Below are 26,211 nucleotides of genomic sequence, written 5' to 3' on the forward strand. Positions count from 1 at the left end.
TCAATTCCACTCAACTTTAAGGTTCAACCTCGAGGCATCGAATAACGAGGCCGAATACGAAGCATTGCTAGCAGGACTTTGAATAGCCAAAGAGCTCAAAGCTAAGGCTATACACTGCTATAGTGACTCACAGCTGGTGGTCAACTAAGTTTTGGGGGAATATCAGGCTTGAGGCATAAGAATGGCCGCGTACCTAGACAAAGCAAAAGCTGCGCCCAGACAGTTCGAATTCTATGCTATAGAGCAGGTTCCCTGAGAACAAAATTCGAACTCAGACACATTGCCCAGGCTCGCTACGACTAGCGAGGCTGATACACTGAATGTGGTCCCAGTAGAGTTTCTCTTAACCCCGAGTATCAGCGAGCTTGACGAAGAAGACGTGTGCATGATTGACTCTCAACCTACCTGGATGACCCCAATAGTCGATTACCTCGAAACTAAAATTCTTCCAGCAGAACAGAATGAGGCTCGGAAACTGATGTATCAGATCTCGAGGTACAATATTGTGGAAGGAAGGTTGTATCGAAGAGGGTATTCTATGACATTACTCTAATGTGTAACTCCACCCGAGGCAAATAAAATTCTGGAAGAAATTCATGAAGGATTTTGTGGAGATCACACTGGGGGGCATAGTCTATCCAAAAAGGTGATAAGGCAGGGGTATTTCTGGCCCATAGTTAAGGCAGACCCATTTGAATATGTCAAAAGATGCGATAAGTGACAGTGATTTGCTTCAATTCCACGAGCTCCACCTGCCGAGCTTACCATGCTGACCTCCCCATGGCCCTTTGTGGTGTGGGGAATCGACCTAATAGGCTCACTACAAATAGACAAAGGTGGAGTAAAGTATGTTGTGGTCGCGGTCGATTATTTCACGAAATGGACCGAGGCTGAATCCCTGGCTACTATTACATCGAAAAAAGTTTTAGACTTTGTGGTACATCTGCTGATATGGGATGCCCAGAAAGATAGTGTCAGACAATGGTACCCAGTTCAACAATGACCTGTTTACCCATTTCTGTGAGAAAGATGGGATTATAAAAAGCTTCTCCTCCATCGCCCATCCCCAATCAAATGGCCAGGTCAGAGCAGTCAACAAAACCCTAAAAGGCTCCATAGAGAAAAGGTTAGAAGAGGCTAAGGGAAGGTGGCCTGAAGAGTTGCCTCAGGTTTTATGGGCTTATCGAACCACAGCTTGAACTTCAACATGGCATACTCCTTTCTCCCTAACATATGGTTGCGAAGCCATGTTGCCGATTGAAGTCGAAATACCTACAACTCGGAGCCATGTGTACGATCAGGCCTCGAACAAATCTCAGCTCGAAGAAAGTCTAGATCTCATTGAAGAAAGACGAGATGAAGCTCAATTGAAAAATGCGGCATACCAGCAACGAGCTACCAGATATTTCAACAAGAAGGTTCGAGATAAGAAGTTCAAATTGGGAGACTTGGTCCTACGATGTGTGTTTTTGGCTACACGAGGCCCGTTTTCTGGAGTACTCGGACCTAATTGGGAAGGACCTTACCAGATCGAGTCTATCATCCGGCCTGGGGTATATAAATTGGCGAGACTAAATGGATAGTTGGTCCCGCAAGCTTGGAGTGGTGAACATCTACGACCTTATTATCAATAATGTAGGAAATATGTTTTTGTTGTAACCAAGCATGTTTATTTTTCAAACATTTGTTAATAAAAATGTTGAAATTTGTTCCAAAGTTGTTTTCTTTATTAAATGTTGTATTTTTTGCAAACTCCCTTAATTTAAAAACCTATGGTCACACTCATAGGATATTAAGGGGGCATCAGTGGTATACAATCATACCATAAGTTTGAAAAAATAAATAACATAGAAAAAAATGTCTTATTCATTAACCTGACATAAATTTTTTAAGTATACACGCAAACTAATAAAAATGTATGGATTATTAACCCGACATAGGAGTTATAAGTGTGCCGCGAGCTAAGATGGTCTGGGTGTAACCCGATCATAAAAATTAAAAGTGTCTGGATATATCCAGATGCGCGAGCTAAGATGATCTGGACATAACCAGATAATCAAAATTACAAGTGTCTAGATATAACCAGATGTGCGAGATAAGATGATATGGACATAACCAAATTATAAAAAGTATAAGTGTATGGATTAATAACCAAACACGCGAGTAAAGATGATCTGGACATAACCAGATTATAAAAAGTATAAGTGTATGGATTAATAACCAAACACGCGAGTTAAGATAATCTGGACATAACCAGATTATATATATATATTAAAAAAAACAAAGAAAATTTTATGAGCGGATGGATTACAAACCAGACATGAACTAAATAAGTTTGGAACAAACTAGCTAAAACTAATCGTTGGAAAGTTAGAATGTAAATAAACCTACTTCAAGTTAAGTCAAGTCCGAGGCTGGAATATTTTGCAAAAAGATAGTTTCGACTTCACAACCTTGGGGAGCTACTCGAGGAAGAGGAAAAGTGACTAGAAAAGCATGATATAACTAAACTACTAATCTTACTATCCATATAAGTACTTTTGAGTGCATGGTGAAAGTAAGGTCCGACCTTGACAAATAACGAGGTTGAACATGGATATATCGGGTAAACTATGCATGAATGCATTGAAACTCGAGTTTAAATCCAACAAGTGTGTTTGTACGAGTAAACAAACATAAAAGCAAACCTTTAATATAAGATGCTTAAAATATTTCGACCCAGAGATGTAAAGCAAAAATATTAAAGTAAAAGCTGAATGTAAAATCAAATGTATAAAGGTTTTCGAGCAAGAAAATTGTATATATAAAAGATAAAAATTACTATTTGAACAAACAAAAAATAACCCTAAAATGAGCTATAAATTGTCTTTGCCCCAAGGGCTTAAATAAAAAAGGTATTACAATAAACTTGATGGGACGCAGCCCATGACCTCGCTTTTATGAAGCAGGCACATCCCTGTCAGCAGCACCAGACTTCTCTGCCGCCTCCTCTGCCTCGTCCCTAACATCCTCCTTGTCGAGTCGAGCTTGCCACCTCTTAAGGAATTCATCTTTGAAGTTGGTTAGAAAGCTTGTGTCGAGATCAGCGTTGTTGGCCCAAATACGGTACATGCCATGTTGACAGCGTGATCCTTCTTCTGCTTAAACTCTTCGAGGAGGTGAGCCTTCTCACCCTCGATTATCTCAAAGGTGGCCTTCTTCTCCTCCTTGAGCTTGGCATTTAGCTCTTTAATCTCCTTGATTCTGGAGTCTCTCTCCTTGATTTCAGAATCCTTAGCCTCCAGCTTTGACTCAAACTCAGACATTGTCGACTTCACGGCCTTAAGCTCGCCTGCAAGATTTATATGGAGGTTCTTCTCCTCCTGAGCATATGACAATCTCGAGTGGAATTTGTTGTTCAGCTTGTAATTAAGCTGAGAAAATGTGGCAAAGGCCTATACACAAACAACAATGGGTTAGTAAACATACAGAATAAGTCCAATGGGAAACATGACAGAGTAAAAGGACTTACCAAGGTGAGAAGCTCACTGCCTTTGTCATAAAGGGTGTTGTTGTCTCGACATGAGGTGAGGAACTGCCATTGAGGGGCTCCAAGGTTGCTGAAATTTTGGACAACTCAGGATAGTACATCCAAGCCCAGACTGGCTCTGTGTGTCCCCGCAGCGTTGTCGATCACGTACTCAGGGGTATGGGTCGAAATCGACAACAAGCGTTCTCGTGTGGGAACCAGCTTCTTTGGAGACGGAGCAGTCTGTTGAGAAGTTTGAGGAGGTAGGGGGAGCAAGATCTCGGTGGATACTTTGACTTTGGGGTTTGGATCAGTAGGTAGGCTCGAGCCATGGGTGCCCGAGACAGGAGGTGTTGCCTCGGATGTCTTCAGGATTTTAGAAGAGGGCCCCACTCTCTGCGACGCCCTCGGGTGTTTGCTCTGCTTAGCTCCCGAGTGGAGGTTGAGCACGTTATCAAGACCAGACTCCATGTCACCTGCACATACACAATTTACACATTAGTAATTGAGCCTAAACTACAAAAAAGAAACAAGGCTAAAGTCAAAAGAAACCTAACTGGTACTCTCCCCCGAGCTTGTGCTCGGCGACCAAATAATCCCCTATCTTCAGAGGATGCTGGGGGGGGGGGGTTACTTGAACAATGACCCAATATTGAACAACGACCCCATCCCAAACTTCATTTAAACTATACATAGTTTGGAATTTCCCTAACCAACTATTGAACCTATGTACCCTATGATCTGCCCAGGACCAAACATGAAAGTTATCTCTGGAATCCGGGAATAAGATCAGAGTGTCGAGCTTGTGCTTAAGCATAGAAGGAGACCACATGGTTGAGCTAAGTATTATTTTACCTCCATCACCCAAGCTCGAGGCTTCATCTTGGGCTTCATTTCCCGAGGTGGGTTTGTCCTGACGGCGAGCCATAGAGGGACAGGCCTGCGAGCTCGAAGACCTCTGTCTTGGAGGGAGTCTTTCAGTGGGAAGAGGCATGTGCTCCCACTTCAAGTACTTGCGATAGGTGACATCATTTGTCGACTGATCTTGCTCCAAGAGGCTACCGGCTCGGAGCTTTTCTTCATGAAGAAGATAAGATAGGGAGCGTCGACCATATGGAAGTTGGAGCAGGACCTTCTTATGCTCCACCATGGATTCTAAGGGTGTCGGACGATGATAGTTGGCTGAAGAAATGGATGTGTTATTATCCCAAGCTTAATCAATTGAATGAACAAGAAAGAAACAAGAATGAGTACTTACAGATTCGTTGGAATGAACAGAATTTGGAAGGAGCGAGGCCATTCGTCCAGAAGAAGGCCAGCTTGAAGTTTGGAGGATGGTTTGGCATATCCTCAAAAATACTCTTATCCTTCGGATAGCTTGACAAGTAGTAGAAGCCATCCCCTCCCCGAGCTCGGGAGGGGTTGCTTTTCAAACAAAAGAGATAGAGAATCTCTTTTGGTGAGGGTCCTTTCCACTTCAGCTCGTGATATAACGACCTGAGGGCAGAGAGAACCCTATAAGAGTTGGTCTGGAGTTGGAATGGGGCGAGCCCAACAAAATCTAGAAAATCCTTAAAAAAGGATTTCAGGGGAAGTAGGGCCCCTGCCTTCATATGCTCGCGACTCCAGGCTGCGAGCTTGATCTTACTGTTGGGATTGCCATCACCTGGAGCATAGCAGCTCCGCTCGTTTGGGGTCATAGGTCGACACATCAGTGTGCCAGAGAGTTTCATGCCGTGGCGAGCTAGGTTATAAGATATTTGGCCTGTCGAAGTGACCGAGCTCCAATAATGCTTGGCCTCGAAGAATTCCTCCCTGGAGGTAGGAATGGAAGCAACTTGCGAGGATGGAGGGATGGTTTGAAGAGTCCTCCATCAACAAGAAGGCAAGTACACTAGGCTCGTAGGCAATGGTGACTTTGAGTTTAGGATCAAGTGGGATAGGCTTGATCTCAGGGTCTGGATCTGGATAGACCGCGACCCGAAGTTTCTTCCGTTTTCTTTCCTTGACGTCGTCAATCTGACGTCGAAAATGGTCTTGGATGTCCTCTTGTTCGCACCTCACGTTGTGCTCGCGTATCAGTCGTTGGTTCCGAGTGAAGGGAGACTCTGGACTGGGAGTTGATGGAGAGTAAGGAATTGTGAGCACTGACCCCCACCGATTCTCAGAGTTCTGCGACATCTAGCAAGAAAAAAAAGGGTGAGGGCCAGGCATACGAGAAATCATAATACAATTTTGATGATTCGAGTTCGAAAGCCCAATATCACGGAGTAAGCTCAATCGAGACCAAGGTCTCGAAAGGACAGATTGAATTCAAGGAGGAACCTCGAAGTATTGTTAAGTTCGGGCTTCGAGCGTGTACTTAACGCGAGGGTGAGAAAGTGTGGATTCATTTTATGAATCCCGGATTTTCAGGGGTAAAGTTGACGGTTACCCAAAAAGATGATAATTTTGGAATTTGTGCAATTAAAAACCCTAATTCAGAACCATATTTCTTGGCTTACACAATACACTGCCCATAATCTAAAAAAGCAAAAAAAAAAAAAAAACCTATGTTTGCATTTTTTACACTAAATCTTGGTTTTAGAACTATGTTGTCAAAGACTTTGAATCGAAAGTTTGTGCTAAGCAATATTGCTAAAGACTACCAACTACATCATACATTCATACGGGAATGAAAAACATAAAAATGCATGAAGACATGAAAATACAAGAGTCAAGAACAAGAAATTTACACACTAAAGCTTGCGGATAAAGGGAGATCGATGACTGTAGTAGTGGTTTCAAAGAAGCTCTCACGGAGTCGAAAATGTCAAGAGTGTTAAATCTCTTCGGTTTGGAGAACATGCAAGAAAAAAGAAGAATTTTTGGCCTTGTTTTTTTTCTTTCTCTCTGAAGCTTGAAATGTAAGAATGAAAGTGAAGAACAGAGAGTGAGATAGGTTATATATACGTCCCAAAAGGAGGTCAAGGGTTGAGACCATCAGGGCCTTTGGTTGGATTCGATCTTTGATCGAATAGTCAGGTGCAAACATGACGATGGCGGCAAAAAGCTGAAATGTGAAGGGACGTGGGCGTGTTGGCAAAGTACTCAAGTACTTGGTTTGACCAATCCATGGCTGACGCGTGTCCACACTCGAGTGTGGTAGGTGACCCGATTTTCGAAGGTAGCAGTTCAAAAGTTTCCTTCTCATAGGATTCGAACTGATACTTTTGAGGGGGCAAAATGTTACACCCCGATTTCGAGAATGGAAATCTTGATCTTGAAACTTAGGGTCGTAAGGTGTTAGCCCAAAACAAGCATAGTCGTCATGTAATTAGCACGTCAGAGACAGTCTCGCTGAGCAGTAAATGTGACAACGTCAGGATTGGTGAGCTCGGAAACTACGTAGTCTCGGAGGTGTTCCGAGGTTATAAGTTAGGCTTAAAACTCACAATGGCAGTGGTTCAACACTTGTATAAATTTCTTGATTCATTTCATGCCTTCAAACAAGAGGATTCGAGCTCGAGTATTGTAAGCTCGAAGAGGATGGTCTCGTCAACGTTACTTATCGACAACAGAGGCACACCGAGGTGACGAGCTCGCGATGGGTGAACGTTCTCAAAGGCGTGTGAGTCAAGCGCCTAAGCTCGTAAGCTGTGTGTGAGCATGTTTATTGTTGGAAAATCTCTATGTTTAAGGGATCTGATGTAATCTGTTATTAAATCCCAAATATCATGGGATATTACTGCGTACGTAGTAACTAATGCATTTAATGACATTTATTTTAATTGATTTGTATCATATCAACCCGAATTCTGTGGGAAGATATTTAGAAAACCACTCTATAAATAGAGTGAGATGATTCATTTGTAGGGACAAAAGAACTGAGACTGGGAAAACTCTGTATAATTGCTTCCAGAAAGCTTTAAGAGAATTCCAAAGAGTTAATAACATAGACTCGTGGATTAGGCAGATTTTAACTGCTGAACCACGTAAAAAATCGTGTTTATTCATATTGTTTCCTCAGGTATTTTTCGTTTAATTGATCTTCTTTTCTAAGTTGACGAAAAACGGCGCCAACAAAAATATTATTATATTATTATATTTTATTATCTCATATGCATATTCTCGACTAAAACATTGATGGCACTGTAAATTTCAATAAATCTATAAAAATACAGATAACAGTTTTTAACAGTACTGCTTGTCACAATTTTCTATCTAGTCTGTAAATGTTGTTTACAAAAAAAGGGTAAACCTCTGTATTTACGATTATATCCCTCCGTATTTTTGTATTTTTTTTTTAGATTCTGTATTTTTAGTATTTTTTTTTAACTTAGGTACTTTTGTACAATTTTAATTTATTAAAATTTGTAACTTAATTTTATGGGTGATAATAAATATAATAGGAGAAAATGAGTGGATAAATATAATTTATTATTTAAAATTATATGAGGATATCATTTAATATATATACATATATATATTTAAAAAAAAAAAACTTGTTTGGCACCAAACGTTAAAATTATTTTTTGTTCTTAAACAAAGACACAATAAAGTGTTTGACACTTTTGTTTAAGTAACTTAAAAAAAATTATTAAAAAACAAAAATTCATATAGTCTACATTTTTCCTCATGATGAGAAGATCCTAAATTCGAATCCCCCTTCCTCAATGTCAAGAAAAGAAATCGTAAAGACAACCTTAGAGATGTTTTTCAAAATTCTCAAAAAAAATCTCTCAAGTCTTGACCCAAAAATAAAAGATACAAATTTAATTCGTAACAGTAGACCTCGAGCTCCTTCTTCTCCACTAGAAAATTACAGCTCCAAAATTACAACTCCGTCTTCTCCATCCAATAGAGTTTTCTCATATTCATTAAGTATTTTAATTGAATCAAATACTAAAAATTACATAAATTTGACATTATTGTAAAGTTTAAGATAATATTCTTTGTTAAATAACATTATGTGTCTTTTAAATGATAAATAATATTGAGTCGCACAACACACATGCAATATAAGCAACAACATAATTCTATAAGTTGTAATATATGAAATATGGTTTATAAATATATAAAGTGGGGGCTCACAAACAAGATGCAACCCTTGTCTTTTGGAAAGATTGGACCACAAATAAGTGTTTGTTTCTTCAAATTGTTACTTGTCTTTACTCCTATAATTTCACACATTTTTATGCTTTTTAATTTTTTTTTTTTGAGAAAGAAGAAAAGATTGATATTCACTCAGGCAAGAAAAGTATACACAAAAAATTGTCACTCCTTTATGATATTTTAAAATAAGTGGGTGAAAATGTTAACTACAAATAATAATAATAATAATGGGACCAAAAGGACTAAAAATTTGAATACCAAGAGAAAGTCATCAATTTTTACCATTTTATTTTGATTTTTACAAAAAAAAAAAAGTATATTTTTGTTTTCAATTCATTTTAAGCATCAAGCCATAGTTGCTTAAATGGTCCAATGTTTTTCCTTTATCATCGTCATGCCCACTAAACATATAGATAGCCTTTAAATATAAATATATAAACATATAAATATTTATGGTGTGCTTGGAAAGCAATTTTATAATTGAAATTTTGTATAATTTGAAGTAATTATTTGATTTTGTGTGTTTGTTTGACTATGTAATTACACAGTAATTATGTAATTGAAGGTAATTGAAGGGTCTATTACACTCTTAAATTCTCAAAGCCCCTTATGAGAATTGAGTGTAATTACTAATTACTATCAATTTTAAAACATATTTATTACATAATATTATTTTATGTGTAATTACTAACTATTTTGTAAAACATGACAATAATAATTTATAAGTAATTACCGCTTAATATTTAATCATACAAATATAATATAAGTAGTCAGATATGTAATTACACAGCACTTAATATATTTACATATGTACATATTTATGTGACTAAAGTTTAAATTAGAATTTCTCATCCCAAAAATGGAAATGTGAAATTAATGAAAGTGTGGGGTCCAAGCACTAAGAAAAGAACAATAATGAGACTTGAGAAGTGAAACGGATTGCTCATGTGTTCCAAACTCCAAAGTGCCATCCACAAACAAACTAGTCACTGTTTGGTAGCAACTTTAACATAGCTGACCTCATGTGAGTGATTCACAATAAATATACTTTTCAATAATTTTCACTTCATATATATATATAAATGGTATGTTATTTATATATGTTTGGTAGTATAATAAATGAAGGAATATAACATAAACAATAATTTTATTATGGAAATTTCATTGTGTATGCTTAATAGTATACCACATTTCATATGACAAAATTAATTAGGCATCTCAAATATGTGTTCATTTTATAAAATTATGACTATAGTGCCCCTTTTATTAACCCCCTCTTCTCTATCTACCATGGCAGCACCACCATCTCCCCACAACCAGAAGCTCATTTTTCTCTTTCACAAATTGTCTCTCTTTCTCTCATTTCTTATTCTCTCTACTCACAATCATTGAAACACCCATGATTATTTTTTGTGTTCTATATAAAAAATTTAAGACTTTAAATCTTCTAAATGTGTAGATCTCAAAAAATATTAAAATAAAAAAAATCAACTAAAACTAACATCTAAGCGAAAAGTTATGTTTCACCAAAAAATTTGTCAAATTTCAGCGCAAAGCATCGCAGAAGCATTGCATTTACATCGTTTTTGGGCAAAAAAAAAATCAAGTTTTTGTGGATACATTGCAGAAGCATGGCATTTGCATTGCTTTTGGGTAAAAAAAATCAAGTTTTTGGCCAAAAATCAAAATTTCATGAATGTATCGCAGAATCGATGCAAATCTTGATTTTTGGCCAAAAACGATGCAAATGCAATGCATCCACAAAAACTTGATTTTTTTACCCAAAAACAATGCAAATGCGATGCATTCATGAAAACTTGATTTTTGGCCAAAACGATGCAAATGCGATGCATTCGTGAAAACTTGTTTCTTGGGCAAAAACGATGCAAATGCGATGCATCCCAAAAAACTTGATTTTTTTGGCCCAAAAACAATGCAAATGCGAAATTTTTTATGATGCTTCTGCGATGCTCTGCACTGAAATTTGACGAAAATTTTGATGAGAAATAACTTTTCGCTTAGATGTTAGTTTTAGTTTATTTTTTTTAAAATCATAGTATTTTTTCGAGATCTACACGTTTAGAAAATTTAAAGCCTTAAAATTTTTATGTAGAACACAAAAATTAATCATGGGTGTTACAATGAATGCTTCAATGGTTGTGAGTTTCTTTTTTTCTCTTTGTTTTCGGATGGCCATGAGTAAAGAGAAGGAGAAATGAGAGAAAGGGAGATGATTTGTGAGAGAGAAAGATAAGCTTCTGGCCATAGGGAGGTGGTGGTGGTGGGGTTGCCATGGTAGAGAGAGTTGGTTTGAGAGAGATGAGAGTTTAATGAAAGGGGCACTATGGTAAAAAATTTACAAAATGACATATATTTGGGATGCCTATTAATTTTGTCATATTGGTGAAAATACTATTAAGCATAAACTATGAAATTTTCCAAAATGATAAACTAAAAAAAATCTTTGAAACAAATCAAGTATATTTTAATTTTTTTTAAAAAGGTAATATCCTCATGCCTCAGGCCCTCAGCTCAAAAAAATTCAAAAATCTACTAATACCTGTTAGGTCTATTTTAGTATGATTTTAGAGTGTATTTTATGGTGTATTTTTAATCTTTAAGTTAGTTCTGTGTAGTGTTATGCTTGTTTTGTTTATGTTTTCAGGCTTAAGCGATGAATATGTGGTTTGACATGGAATTGGTGAAAAGTGTTGTGAAAATTAAAGCTATGCAAGTGCACACAGTCGCAATTTGTAATAAATCTTGGTAAGACCAAGTATCGTCCCATGAAGACTCATTTATCAATTACCAATTAATTAATTCTTGATTTCTATTTGGCTATTGAAAATTGGATTTGTAAAATTTAAAATCAAGAAAGCATAAATAAATGTAAAGTGCACAAATAAATTAACAATAAGAACACAAGAATGAAATTTACGAACCAGAACAATTAGGAATTCTAATCTTCTCTACTTTCCACTCTATTATTCTTTAATGCAATTACCCCTTAAATTCTTCTCGCTAAAATGATAGGCATACAAAAGTATTAACTATTCAGATTAAGAAATAGAAAACTCGACCTAATGTGAATTCTCGATATTTCTATGGTCAATTCAAACAATAGGGAGCAATAAGTACAACCCTAAATCACATAGACCAATTTGATACTCTCGTTCTAAATTGAAATCTACGTCTACTCAATTTTAGCATATTAAAATCTCACTTTTTCAAATTTTGGTTCAAATTCATAAATCGTATGTAAAAGGTGCGCAATCAATCACATACACAATAAACACAAATAAAGTAAATTTTAGATGAAGAAGAAATATACAAATGCATTAAATCATAATAGAGTTTCAAGAGAGTCAATTAGAAACCCTAATAATGAAATTAGTTCATAAACATAACTGTGAAATCCATAATACTAATGATTAACATAAAGAAAGACAAAGAAAAAGAGAAAAAGAACTCTAGATCCAACCCAATCTTCCCCGGAATGGCTCCTCTGCGTTTTCTTCCTCCCTTCTTTGTTGTCTTCCAACTCTCCTCTAGAAATTAGGATTAAAACCTAATTTTTTTTCTTCAGAAGCAATGTGGGCCGCGGCCCAGCACTTCAAGTGTCGCAATCCGTGTCAATTTGGGCTTTGCGTGGATGTCAGGTGGGCTGTGGACCAGCACTTCAAGTGCCGCGACCCGTGTATATTTTTTGGGCAGACAAAGCCTTCAGCGCCGCGAACCTCTATTCCTGCACCCCGGCCCGTGTCTAACCTAGAAAAACAGGCTTTCTGCCTTGGTCCTGGCCGCGGCTCAGCATCGTAGCGCTGCGACCCTTAACAACTTCTTCAATTTTTGTGCTTTTGGTCTCGAAAATTCACCGAAGCCATAAAATTGCTTGAGGATTCATATTTTCACGGAATCAACACCAAAAAACCAATTTTGCATCATTTTTCTGCCAATTTGCTCAAATTGTTCTTTTCCTTTATTTATAAACTAAAACCTGAAAACTGCCTAAAACACAACCTAAACACAACACAAAACTAGATTCAACAAACTCCCTCAAACTAAACCTTTACTCGCCCTTGAGTAAAGAACTCTAAACACTCTATCTAAAAAAAAAATAAACACAAACAAACTCTAAAAGGAATCAAGTCAATAACAATAGTTCTAGCCTAAAAAATCATGAATACCATGCAATATAATCCTTAGAACATTATAGCCATCTTTTTACAATCCAAAATTTCAAGTCAAATATTTCTCAAATTCACTTAGTAGCAACAATACATACGACATCCAAATCATGATTAATGAATAAACAAGTACTCAATTCGGTTTACACAAACCGAATTCATACCAACAGTCCATCGAGTCCATAATACCATAGGCTTGCAAACTTAATATTCTCTACTAATTTAGACTAAAACATGCTCAAGAATCACAAGGACTTTTCAAGGTTATCATGAACGACTTAGGTGAAGGTGGGTGAAAAAGCCATTTAAGCTCAACCTACCACATATCAACCAAACCAATATACGAATTTACAATCCACAATCAACCCTTCATTACCTCTTGTTCATTGCTCAAGACAAATTTATCGTAACTCAACCAAATATATATATATTTCTCTTTCTTTTTGTTAGATGATGTATACTTCCCCTAAACTTATTTCTTTATTACTCACAGGTAAACTCAAGAAATATCCAACTTAAGCACACAAATTTTTTTATATAGCATAACTTTAAGTTCTATCAAATTATATCACACTGTATTCACTCAATCTGTAACGCCCCAACTCCAGGGACCGCTACAGTGCACTTTTCAAATAGTGCTAAACTCGCTAATCGAGTCGTTTGGCCATAAACGTGTAACTAAGCATGATTAGCGGTTTAGGGGTTAAAAACTTTGGTTAAGGTATAACATTTCACTAGAACGTTTACTGTATACATTGGGATCCCAAAAATATAATTTCAGAGTTTATTACAAGAAAGTGTTTACAACAGGCCGTTCTAAGCGGCAAAACAGGGTTCAGCCCTAGTTCCACTTTCAAACCTCGCCCAAGTATTGGTCGAGCAGCTGCATATGTACACGTCATCACCTAAGCTCTCCAACTCAAGGATGGTCCAGCTTCCTTTTTCCTTTACCTGCACCACAAAGCACCCGTGAGCCGAAGCCCATCAAGAAAACTCATATGCTCATAAACAGTCATATCATGATACCAAATCATATCTGGCATGCTAGCATTCATAGCTCTACTCAGCATGCAAATGAATTCAAACAGATGCAGGGGTATCCAGGATAAGAAATCCTGGCCTTCTGATTGGAGGACTATCAAGTCAATCCTAATCAGATGAGTGTCGTAACACTAGAGGTTCTGATAAACCATGCTGAGTGACCAACAAGCAAGTCACTAATTCAAGTGGAAGGGTGGCTGTTGGGTAAGCCTCTAACCTTCAACAAGTTCTGGTAAACCATGCTGAGTGACCAACAAGCAAGTCACTGGGGCCTCAGTGCCCAAAGCCATGCGTATGATGATCAAAATGATCATACAGAGCTCATAGCTCTGATCAGATGAGTGAATATCACTTTGAGGTCCTGGTAAACCATACTGAGTGACTGACAACCAAGTCACTAGGGGCCCAGTGCCCATAGCCGTGTAACAACACTGTTACCTAGGCTTTCCCGCAATGGCTCTTATCAAATGAGTGACTAACAAGCATGTCACTAAGGGGCCGGTACCCATAGCCATGTGACCTAACAGTCACGGGGCTCGCTGGCCCTGGCTCTAAATGACTAGCCTTTGGCTAGATAAACGCTTGTTTATATTCATCGAACTTGAGGTCGGTCCTGCATTATTGCTCTTTGAGTCATTCAATGCAGAGGGTCGATTAGGTCCAATCGACATAGCTTGCACTACACACTAGGGTTGTCATGACTAGTGAGTTAGCACAATGTGACCAGTGCCCAGTACCACTGTCGAACCTGACTAATGAGTCACGGCTTCACAGTTGGTACTAGCACCTTTGCCAAATCTGACTAATTAGTCAGTACCATGCACAAGTAAGCAATGCTATCAATGTGTATCATATGCCAATTATCCAAGAACAGGGCATTCAGCATGCTTACTAAATAGTTGCTAGCATAATTATGATCATGCACAAACACAGAGACTCAAGCTCTGACCAATTTCATATTCATCATTCATGGCATGCCCTAATCACATGTTTCTCGTGCATCACATGCATCGCACTTAATCATCCAGCATGCCTCAACAATAGTCATATGCAAATGGGCAAGATTGCCAAGCATTCATTATGCTATCCATGTTTACATTTAAACATCCAACATGCATCAATCATAGCCATGCATGTCACATATGGGGTGCAATTTTCTTACCTTGGGTTCGAGCGAGAATTAATAAAAGAAACGACCTTTGAGAACGATCAGTCCTTTGGTCCTTTAACGGTCACCTAGTCATAACCAAAAAATAAAGGATACCATCAATGAAAATGAAAGCAAAGGTTTCCAAACCAATATCTAGCCTCCGGGACATCAATCCACACTTAACCAGGTAGTAGGACCGACCTCAAGGCCTTAAGCTAGCATCCCCAAGTCAAAAACCTATTTTTGGCCAAATCTGCCCTGATGGGCCGCGACTCACCATAGCCATGCCGCGGCTCACCCTTAGACAGAGGCAAAAGCTTGCCCAGAAGCACACTCAGGCCGCGGCACGCCATAGCCAGGCCGCGGCACATTACGCAAACCAGCAGCAGTCAGATTTTCTTCCCCTGCGTTTCCCTCGAAACCAAACCTTCAAACCAGTCCCAAACCTCAACCTAACACCCAATTCAATCACCAAACATCATCTACAACTCACCCACATCAAAACCCAAGTTAAACATCAATTAAACTTCCATTAATTCCAACTAACCACCAAGAAATCACAAGCTGAAACTTAAAAGAAAGCAGAGTATAATCAGACTTTCATGGCTGAGTTTCTTTACCTCCAGCTCGGTTTTCAAACCCCTTCAATGGCTGATTCAAGTTCCTAAGCTCAACCCTTGATTTCCTAGCTTATTCCTTCAAATTGGCTTCAAAATTCCAAAGGGGAAAAGAAGGAAAATGGTGTACGGCAAAGAGAGAAAGATGAGGATGATGATGCTCTGTTTTGGTTCTGTTTTTCTACAGCCTTAAAGTCCATTTAAATCCAATCAAATGACCAAAATACCCCTAGGTCACTTAAGGTTCCTAAAGCCACCCCAAGGGCAAAATTGTCCTTTCCAACCAATACCGTTAATCATAATTAACGCTCTCCAATTCCCGCTAATCTCAATATTCTCAAACGCCAATAAATCATATCCCATTACCCTTTAATTCCCGGCAACGTTCTAATTACCAAATTACTCCGAGACTCACTCCGAGCCCCGAACTTAATCCCGTTATGACTAGACCGAAAACTTGCATTCCCATGATCGTCTCATGTCGAATGGCTCGAACCAATCCACATATAATGTGGTAAAATTATAATTCACCCATATCCATGAAATTACACAATCACGCCCCCAACGGCCAAATTACCAAAATTCCCTTGCAATTAAAGTATGAACCCATATGCATGCATTCACCATTATATAATAATATAATTCACATAAACATGCATATAATCATTAAATACCATAATAAATCAATTATGGCCCTCCCGGCCTCCTAATCAAGGTCCTAAACCTTATTAGGAAATTTGGGGCATTACACAATCTCATCAGCTATCATTATCACTTGATTCCACAAACACGACACTGACATTTTAGACATAACAACACAATAAAGAAAACACAAAATAATAAGAATCCTCCCCCAAAATTAATTGACACATTGTCCTTAATGTTCAAAATAGAAACAAAGCGAAGAAGACCTACCGGGAAGCAAATGCACATCAAATTGATGGTGGCGGTGGAGGTTGCTGAGATTCTCTGACTTAGTCAGCGCAGGGGTGCTTCTTATGCAATGCCTAGGCACTTCCCCTGGAGCAACATTCTTCTATTTTTTTATGTTTATTTATTTTATTTTTCACGTTTTTAACAGTTTTAAAAATAGAAGAAAAATTACACAATAGAGATTGAACCTAAAAACTAAGCAAATAAAAACAACAAACAAATAGTTCCCAAAAATTGGAATTGTTCAAAAATAAAAATAAAAACTAAAGTGAAATTCAAAGTAACCATTGGGATGCCTTCCAAATGCACTGTTGTTATCATCATTTAGCCGAACACTGAATTCATCTTCAAATTTAACTCGGATCAAGTCCACCTCTAAAATCCTTAAGAGCCAAAGTGTCATATGAGAATGTTCGTCTTATGATGTTGCAACTTTTTGGAGCTTTCTACTGCTCATGTACCATTCGAGCCTTCCCACTAAAGAACCTTTTCATACGATTACGCATTGTTCGACTACCAACTTGAGCAATAGCCTTTCTCATGATAGCTTCCACCTTACTACCGCCTCCTGTTATCAAATCCACTCTACAACATGTTGGGATTTCAGTTGTCGCAAAAACATTAAATGTTACCTCCTCGTTTTGCATTCGCAGCTTCATTTCCCCTTTTTGTACATTAATTAGTGCCCTTCCAATAGCTAAAAATGGTCTCCTAAGAATAATCAGAATATTTTCATCTTCCTCCATATCAAGAATAATAAAGTCCACAGGAAAGATGAATTTGTCCATTTTCACCAATACATCCTCAATAATACCTCTTGGGTGCTTCACTTAACGATTCGCCATTTTTAGGGACACTGTAGTAAGGCGAGCTTCTCCAAATTTCAATTTTCTATAGATAGATAGAGGCATCAGATTCACGCTTGCCCCTAAATCACATAATGCCTTCTCAAAAACCGCATTCCCTATAGTACAAGGAATGGTAAAACTACCCGGATCTTTAAGCTTGGGAGGTAGTTTCTTTTGCAATATTGCACTACACTCCTTAGTACGTGCAACTGTCTCGTAATCCTCCAATTTCCTTTTCTTCGACAAGATTTCCTTCATGAACTTCACATAACTCGACATTTGCTCTAAAGCTTCTACAAAGGGAATGTTGACGTGAAGTTTTCAGAAAACATCTAAGAACTTGGAAAACTCCTTGTCAAGCATCTTCTTTTGTAGCCTCTGAGGATATGGGGTCTTGATGTGATGCTCAATACTTATTTCTGGCTACTTCTTCTCAAGGTTCTCATTAACCTCTTCATCCACCTTATCCTTCTTCTCAAACTCCATTTTTGATGAAGACTAGATTTCTTAACTAGCTCCACCAACTCCTTACCGCTTTTCAAGGAGATTGCATTGCACTGCTCCTTAGGATTCACCTTAGTATTACTTGGAAATTTTCCTTGAGGTTTACTTTGTAACATATTTTTCAATTGACCCATTTGCATTTCAAGATTTCTGATGGATGACCAAGTTTCAGTCATAAACTGAGCTTGGGAGTTGGTTAAAGTCAATAGTGCAGCTTGTAATTCATTTATCTTCTCTTGAGAAACTGGTGGTTGTGACATTTCTCAAGATGGAGATTGAGAAACGGGCTGCTGAAATTGTTGTTGAGGGCCTTGATTATTTTTCCATGAAAAATTAGGGTGATTCCTCCACCCTGGGTTGTAAGTGTTGGAGAAAGGGTTGTTGGCTTGCCTACTAATATTACTCATCAAGTTGACTTGCTCCATAAGGATGGTGTTATTGAACTTTGTTGTCGTACACTGCTCAAATTGATGAGGTCCACCACAAATTTCACACCCTGTCTGTAGCTGAATGGCATTGGCTGATATTGTATTCTGCTGCAATTTCCTAGTCAATGTCGCAACTTTAGCAGTCAAAGCAGTGATTGCATCTAATTCATGAACCCAAACTACCTTTCTGTTACTAGTTGCATGCTCATCAGACCATTGATGGTTGTTTGTAGTCATATCTTCCAATAACTCATATGCATTGTTGATACTTTTACTCATAAATGCCCCTCCGACTGCGACATCAATTATGGTACGAGTAGTACCACACAATCCATTGTAAAAGTTGTGGAACAACATCCAATTTTCAATGTCGTGATGAGGAAACTTTCTCAACAGTTCCTTGAACCTCTCCCAAGAGTCATATAAAGATTCCCTCTCAAGCTGGTAAAAATTATTGATCTCCCCCCTTAATTTAGCAGCCTTTGATGGAGGAAAGAACTTGGCAAGGAATTTTTGAGCCAAATCCTCCTAAGTATTTATAGAATTGGATTGAAGGGAGTTCAACCAACTTTTAGCTCTTTCCCGCAAAAAAAAAAGGGAATAGCCTCAACATGATTGCATCGTCGCTCATCCCATTATACTTGAATGTTGCACATAGCTCCAGAAAATTAGCTAGATGCATGTGAGGGTCTTCTGAAGGTAAGCACCAAATTGCACGGTGGATTGCACCATTTGTAAAATCGTCGGCTTAATCTCAAAGTTATTAGCCTCCACAGCCGATGGTCTTATACATGTTTGCACTCCCGTAATAGTTTGGAGTACATAATCCTGTAAGCTTCTCACAGCGGGATTCTGAGCTCGTCCTAGCACCACTTCTGGCACCCCTCCATTTAACCAATCATTGTTTTGAGGATTTGCCATAACCACAGTTGGACCAGTAGCTCTTTTGTTTCTACGATTCTACCTGCACGCTTTCTTAATCTCAGGATTAATAGGAACAAGGATAACTGCTCCTCTTCTGCTATGTATATAACAAAATTACTTGAAAAAAATGGTCAAGAATGCATGCAAAAAAAGTTAGAAACAATTCAAAGAACAACCAAATTAGATTTAAAATTAATTACTTTGATATTGATAATTTTTTAGTCCCCGGCAACGATGCCAAAAACTTGTTGCGAAAATTAAAGCTATGCAAGTGCACACAGTCGCAATTTGTAATAAATCTTGATAAGACCCAGTATCGTCCCACGAAGACTCATTTATCAATTACCAATTAATTAATTCTTGATTTCTATTTGGCTAACGAAAATTGGATTTGTAAAATTTAAAATCAAGAAAGCATAAATAAATGTAAAGTGCACAAATAAATTAACAACAAGAACACAATAATGAAATTCACGAATGAGAACAATTAGGAATTCTAATCTTCTCTACTTTCCACTCTATTACTCTTTAATGCAATTTCCCATTAAAATCTTCTCACTAAAATGATAGGCATACAAAAGTATTAATTATTCGGATTAAGAAATAGAAAACTTGACCTAATGTGAATTCCCGATATTTCTATGGTCAATTCAAACAATACGAAGCAATAAGTACAACCCTAAATCACATAGACCAATTTGATACTCTCGTTCTATATTGAAATCTACATCTACTCAATTTTAGCATATTCAAATTTCACTTTTCAGATTTTGATTCAAATTCATAAATCGTATGTAAAAGGTGCCCAGTCAATCACATACACAATACACACAAATGAGTAAATTTTAGATGAAGAAGAAATAGACAAATGTATTAAATCATAATAGAGTTTCAAGAGAGTCAATTAGAAACCCTAATAATGAAATTAGACCATAAACATAATTGTGAAATCCATAATACTAAGGATTAACATAAAGAAAGACAAAGAAAAAGAGAAAAAGAACTCTAGTACCGATCTAATCTTCCACGGAATGGCTCATTTGCGTTTTCTTCCTCCCTTCTCTGCTGTCTTCCAACTCTCCTCTCGAATTAGGATAAAAACCTATATTTTTTCTTCAGAAGCAATGCGGGTCGCGGCCCAGCACTTCAAGTGTTGCGACCCATGTCAATTTGGGCTTCGTGTGGACGTCAGGTGGGTTGCGGCCCAACACTTCAAGTGTCACGAACCGTGTATATTTTATGGGTAGACAAATCCTTCAATGCTGCGACCCTCTATTCCTGCACCCCAGCCCATGTCAAACCTTGGAAAACAAGCTTTCTGCCTTGGACCTGGCCGCGGCTTAGCATCGTAGCGTCGCGACCCTTAACAACTTCTTCAATTTTTGTGCTTTTGGTCTCGAAAATTCACCGAAGCCATAAAATTGCTTGAGGATTCATCTTTTCACAGAATCAACACCAAAAAGCCAAATTTTCATCATTTTTCTGCCAATTTTCTCCAATATTTCTTTTCCTTTATTTATAAACTAAAACCTGAAAACAAACAAAAACAAGCATAATATCACACTAAACAATAGAGACACTTAATAAAAACTACCTAAAACACAACACAAAACTAGACTAAATGAAAAGCGAGCTAAAATAATGATAAATATGTCTGCTATGTCAAAGTCATTATGTCAAGAAAACTCGGGAACTTCAGAAGATGATGAAATGCAATATGACATTGAAAAATGTTGAATTATGTGAAAAAAGCATTTTGAGCCGCGACACTTGCATGATGAGCTGTGGCGCGAGGACAAATGGAGACGGTCATTTTTTGGAAATGGTGGATTCACTGCCCTTGGAGGTGTGTCGCGGCGTTGTCGAAGTCAGAGGCGAATTGGTTTTGGGCTTATCGTGCTAGGGTCGCGGCGCTTGATGGTTGGGCCCTGACGCTTGAGTTCGTACAACATACAAAAATTTTATTTTTATGAGGGCAAAATGGTCTTTTCACTGGGAATCACTAGGGTTATTATAAAAACATCATTATCAGCGATTAAAATGTGCTTCTGGCCGCTTGAGAACAAGAGGAACTTGGAGATCAAGATTGAGGGATTCACCATAAGTTTTTCTTCTTTGATTTCTTTTTCTATGTTATTTTCTGAATCAAAGGATGTTATGGATTTAATTATGAACTAATTTTATTTTCTAGGGTTTTAATGTAGTCTCTTGATACTTTATTATTAGTTAATGCAATTTCTATGATTTCTTCTTCCTTATTGTGATCTATTTAATTTGTGCTTAATGAATGTGAGTAATTTGATGTCATTATTTGCATTGCTTATGAATTTAATTCAAAATCTGAGAGGTGAGAGTTAAATATGTTATAGTTGAATAGACATAGATTTGAATATAGGACGAGAGTACCTATATGATTTGTGTAGCTTTTAGGATTTCTATTCTTAATGCTTGCCTTATGTTGGAATTTATCACAGAGATGTAGAAGATTCACATATAGGTTGAGAGAAATATATATCCTAATAAGAATATAGATTGTATTAGTAAATCCGCTATCACAATAAGAGAAAGAATAGTGAAATTTTATTGATGAAGTAATAAAGTGGATAGATGATGAAATTACATACCCTAGGTTTTCATCCATTGAATTAAGTTTGCTTTTATTTTTTTATGTTATTAGTTAATTGTAAGTTTTGTTAATTCTTGTTTTTGTTTTTGATATTCTTGAACCTAGAATTTATTGGATAAATAGAATTAGGAAATCAATTATTGGTAGTTAATAAACAATCTTTGTGGGATGATACTCTACTTATCTCTATTATTACTTGTCTATACTTGCACATTGAAATTATCGCAACAAGTTTTTGGTGCCATTGCCGGGGATTGTTTTATTGATATCAAAATAATTAATTTCTGTTCTCATTTGGTTGTTTTTCTTTTTTATAATTCTAAGTTGGTTTGTGTCTGAATCCTTTTATCTTAGGTAGTTTTGGTTTATGCGACAAGGTAAAACAACAGAGATATTACCGGTGAATCCTGAGAGTGAGGGAACTTGTAGACAGAACTGGAAGAATAAGAGGCTGGAGGCAAGGATGGCTACACACTAAGGGAATGCAGTAAATAATGCCGCCAACAATGTCGAAGGGGCAGCTGCTGCTGAGGTCCTTACTGAACAAGGGGCAAGAACTTTAAGAGATTATGTACTCCCAACTATTACGGGAGTGCATTCATGCATCAGACACCCCACAGTTGCCGCTAATAATTTTGAGATCAAGCAGACAGTATTAGAAATGGTCCAGTCCACCATTCAGTTTGGTGGATTACCTATGGAGGATCCAAACATGCACATAGGTAATTTCCTAAAGCTGTGTGCAACTTTCAATATGAATGAGGTGAGTGACGATTCTATCAGATTGACGTTGTTCCCATTCTCACTGAGGGAAAGAACCAATAGTTGGTTAAACTCGTTGCAGACCAACTCTATTAGCACTTGGGAAGAGCTAGCACAGAAGTTTCTCGCAAAGTTCTTTCCTCCATCAAAGGCTACAAGGTCGAGAGGAGAGATCAATAACTTCTTCTAGAATGATGGGGAATCATTATATGACGCATGTGAGAGGTTTAAAGAATTGTTGAGAAAGTGTCCCCATCGCGACATTGAGAAGTGGAAGTTGGTCCACAATTTCTATAACGGGTTGTGCAATACTACACACACCATCATAGATGCTGCAGCAGGAGGCGCATTCATGGGAAAGAGTGCTAATGGCCACGAATAACTGCCAATAGGATGATGAGCAAGCTAATAGTAACAGAAAAGTAGCTGGGATTCATGAACTAGATGTTATCACAACACTAACTGCTTAAGTTGCCACTTTAACTAAGCAGTTGCAGAAAAACAATATTTCAGCTCAAGCAATGTAGATGCAGATGATGTGTGAAAGGTGTGGAGGTTCTCACCAATTTGAGCAATGTATGGCAACAGAGGTGAATAATGCTATCCCTATGGAGCAAGTGAATATGATGGGAATTTCTAATAGGCAAGCCAACAACCCTTTCTCCACCACTTACAATCCAGGGTGGAGCAATCATCCTAATTTTTTATGGAGAAATAATCAAGGCCCTCAACAACAAGTTCAACAACCCCTTTCTCAAGCTCCACCTCAAGAAATGTCACAACCACCAGTTTCTCTAGAGAAGGCTAATGAATTACAAGCTGCATGGTTAACCTTAACCAACACTCAGTTTATGACTGAAATGAGAGCCTCATCAGAAATCTAGAGAGTCAAGTAGGTCAATCGGCAAGTGTGTTGGATAACCGGCCCCAAGGGACTTTGCCTAGTAATACTGTGGTGAACCCAAAGGAGTAATGCAATGTAATATCCTTGAGGAGTGGTAAGGAGTTAGAATAGCCAGTCAAGAAGTCTATTCCGTTACCAAAAGTGGTTGATGAAAAGAAGAATAAGGTGGATGAAGAGGTCAATGATAACCTTGAGAAGAAGCAGCCAGAGATAAGTATTGATCACCACATTAAAATCCCATATCCTCAGAGGCTGAAAAAGATGATGTTTGACAAGCAGTTTTCAAAGTTCTTAGATATTTTTTGAAAACTTCACATCAATATTCCCTTTGCAGAAGCTTTAGAACAAATGCCGAGTTATGTGAAGTTCATGAAGGAAATCTTGTCGAAGAAAAGGAAATTGGAGGTCTATGAGATAGTGGCCCTTACTGAGGATTGTAGCGCAATACTCCAAAAGAAACTACCTCCCAAGCTTAAAGATCCGGGTAGTTTTACCATTCCTTGTACTATAGGGAATGTGGTTTTGAGAATGAATTATGTGATTTAAGGGCAAGTGTGAATCTGATGCCTCTATCAATCTATAGAAAATTGAAATTGGGAAAAGCTCACCCTACTATCGTGTCCTTACAAATGGTGGATCGTTCAGTGAAGCACCCAATAGGTATTATTGAGGATGTATTGGTGAAAGTGGATAAATTTATATTCCTTGCATACTTCATAGTGTTGGACGTGGAGGAAGATACTAATATCCCAATAATTCTTGGAAGGCCATTTCTAGCTACCAAGAGAGCTTTAATTGATGTACAAAAAGGGGAATTGAAGTTGCGAGTGCAGAATGAGGAGGTAACATTTAATGTTTTTGCAGCAACTGAAATTCCAAATTGTAGTAGAGTTGATGTGGTAAACAGTGAGGGTGATAATCTGGAAAACACTAAGAAGAAACCAATGGTTGAAGGAGGAATAAGAAAAATTCGTCATAGAGTAAAAATGATCATTAGTGAGAAAGCCCGATTGTTACACGAGCGATATAAAGTCCCAAAAATTAGCAATATCAAAAGAAGAGTTTCCATCTATGACACTATGGATCTTAAGGATTTGAGGGGTGGACTTGATCCGAGTTAAATTTGAAGATAAATTCAGTGTCCGACTAAATGACGTTATTGACAGCTTATTTGGAGGCTTCCAATCATTTATTTGCATTTTTTTAGTTTTATTTAAGTTTTGGATTATGAACATTTTAATTTTAGTATTTTGAGTATTTATTTATTTTTTATTTTAGGATTAGTTTTAATTTCTGTCGTTGAGTATTAAATTTGTAATCGTGAAAATCGAGAAAAAGAAAGCAAGAAAGAGAAAAAAAGAGTAGGGTCGCAATGCTACTTCGAGCCCAGCTCATAAATTACCAAGTTCAATCCATATCAGCCACCACATTTTGGCTACCTGAGGAAGATGGTAGCAAGGGTTCTTCGACGTGAGGAGTCTGAGTTTGTCAAGTCAGTTTCTTTTCCTTAGCTTTTATTTAAACATTGGGGACAATGTTTAGTTTAAGTTTGGGGGAATGGTTTTAGTGTTGTGTGTTTGTGTTGTTTTTATTTAGTGTTGTTTTGTTTAGGATGTTTAGAGTGTAGTTGAATCAATTTGGAAATGATTAGCCAATGATAATATGTGTCAACGCGGTTTTTCACCAACAGATAATTATACGAATAAATAGGATGGATTAGTGCTGATTGATAAACCGTAATATAAAAATGATAGCAACCTAGAATGTGGAAATTAATTGCAAGGAAAAGATGGTCACTCCTTTTTTTAGGTGGTTCGAAGGTTAAAATCCCCCTAGTCCACCAGTCGATATTATTGACATCTCCTTACTATTTCTTACAAAGTATTTGCTTTTCATGAAGAAGCCAACCCCTTGCACTACCCAAGGTTTCAATATTTATGGGAGATTGATCTCTGAGTAAGTATTGGGGTCATCCCGTGATCTCTTCATCCATCATGTCACTTATGTGACACTGATGATTAATTCCTAAACCTTACAGTGAAGTGTAGTCTAATCAATAGGTAAAGATGGGTAATGGGCTGCATGGCCCAAATCAGGCGTAGGATGTCTGAACACGCACGTTTATAATGCGTATCCGAGAATTCAGGAATGGAAAAGACACGTGATGTCTAGTATATGCACGCTTATATTGCATGGTTGAATTTATAAGGATTCGAGGGTGTCAGACTTCTGATGCACCACGGGCTTAATGTGGCGCCAGCTCGTGGCTTCTACTATGTCGACACAATGACTCTACACAAGGAGCAGCTAAATGATCCATCAGCTCGGGCTGGTCATCCTAGGGGTCCGTAACAATCAGCTCCGGGTGGACGGTTGACACGTGACAGATCGATTTAGGCCATGTTCTAGCTCGCCAAAGTGTGTGCGGATATTCAGGGCGTACAATATGATAGAGTGATGTGTTGTATAAATTGAATGGAAATAAAAGCTATAAAAATCTGTGTGCTTGGTTAAATAGTTTTTTTTTCCATTTTTACTTTGTCTACATAAATAATTGAGAGCTTAATCATGATTTTTAATAAATTTTATGTGATTGGATATTATTTATGCTTGCTCGGTTTTTAAAATGAAAATAAAATAAGAAAATGTTGTTATTATAGAACTTGTTTGCTTGCTTTTTGAGAC

At 37.6% G+C, this 26,211-nt stretch overlaps 2 non-coding genes across 2 annotated transcripts; one reads left to right on the plus strand and one right to left on the minus strand.

Moving 5' to 3' along the window:
* The first annotated feature begins 18,677 nt into the window (after positions 1-18,677).
* On the plus strand, positions 18,678-18,784 carry LOC133820117 (small nucleolar RNA R71). Its single transcript, XR_009886550.1, has one exon. It is a non-coding gene; the product is annotated as a small nucleolar RNA R71 (small nucleolar RNA).
* A 3,995-nt stretch (positions 18,785-22,779) lies between these two features.
* On the minus strand, positions 22,780-22,886 carry LOC133820729 (small nucleolar RNA R71). The gene has a single exon (XR_009887129.1). It is a non-coding gene; the product is annotated as a small nucleolar RNA R71 (small nucleolar RNA).
* Between the last annotated feature and the right edge of the window lie 3,325 nt (positions 22,887-26,211).

The sequence above is a fragment of the Humulus lupulus genome, chromosome 2 (genome assembly GCF_963169125.1).
Source record: "Humulus lupulus chromosome 2, drHumLupu1.1, whole genome shotgun sequence".
Lineage (NCBI taxonomy): Eukaryota > Viridiplantae > Streptophyta > Magnoliopsida > Rosales > Cannabaceae > Humulus > Humulus lupulus.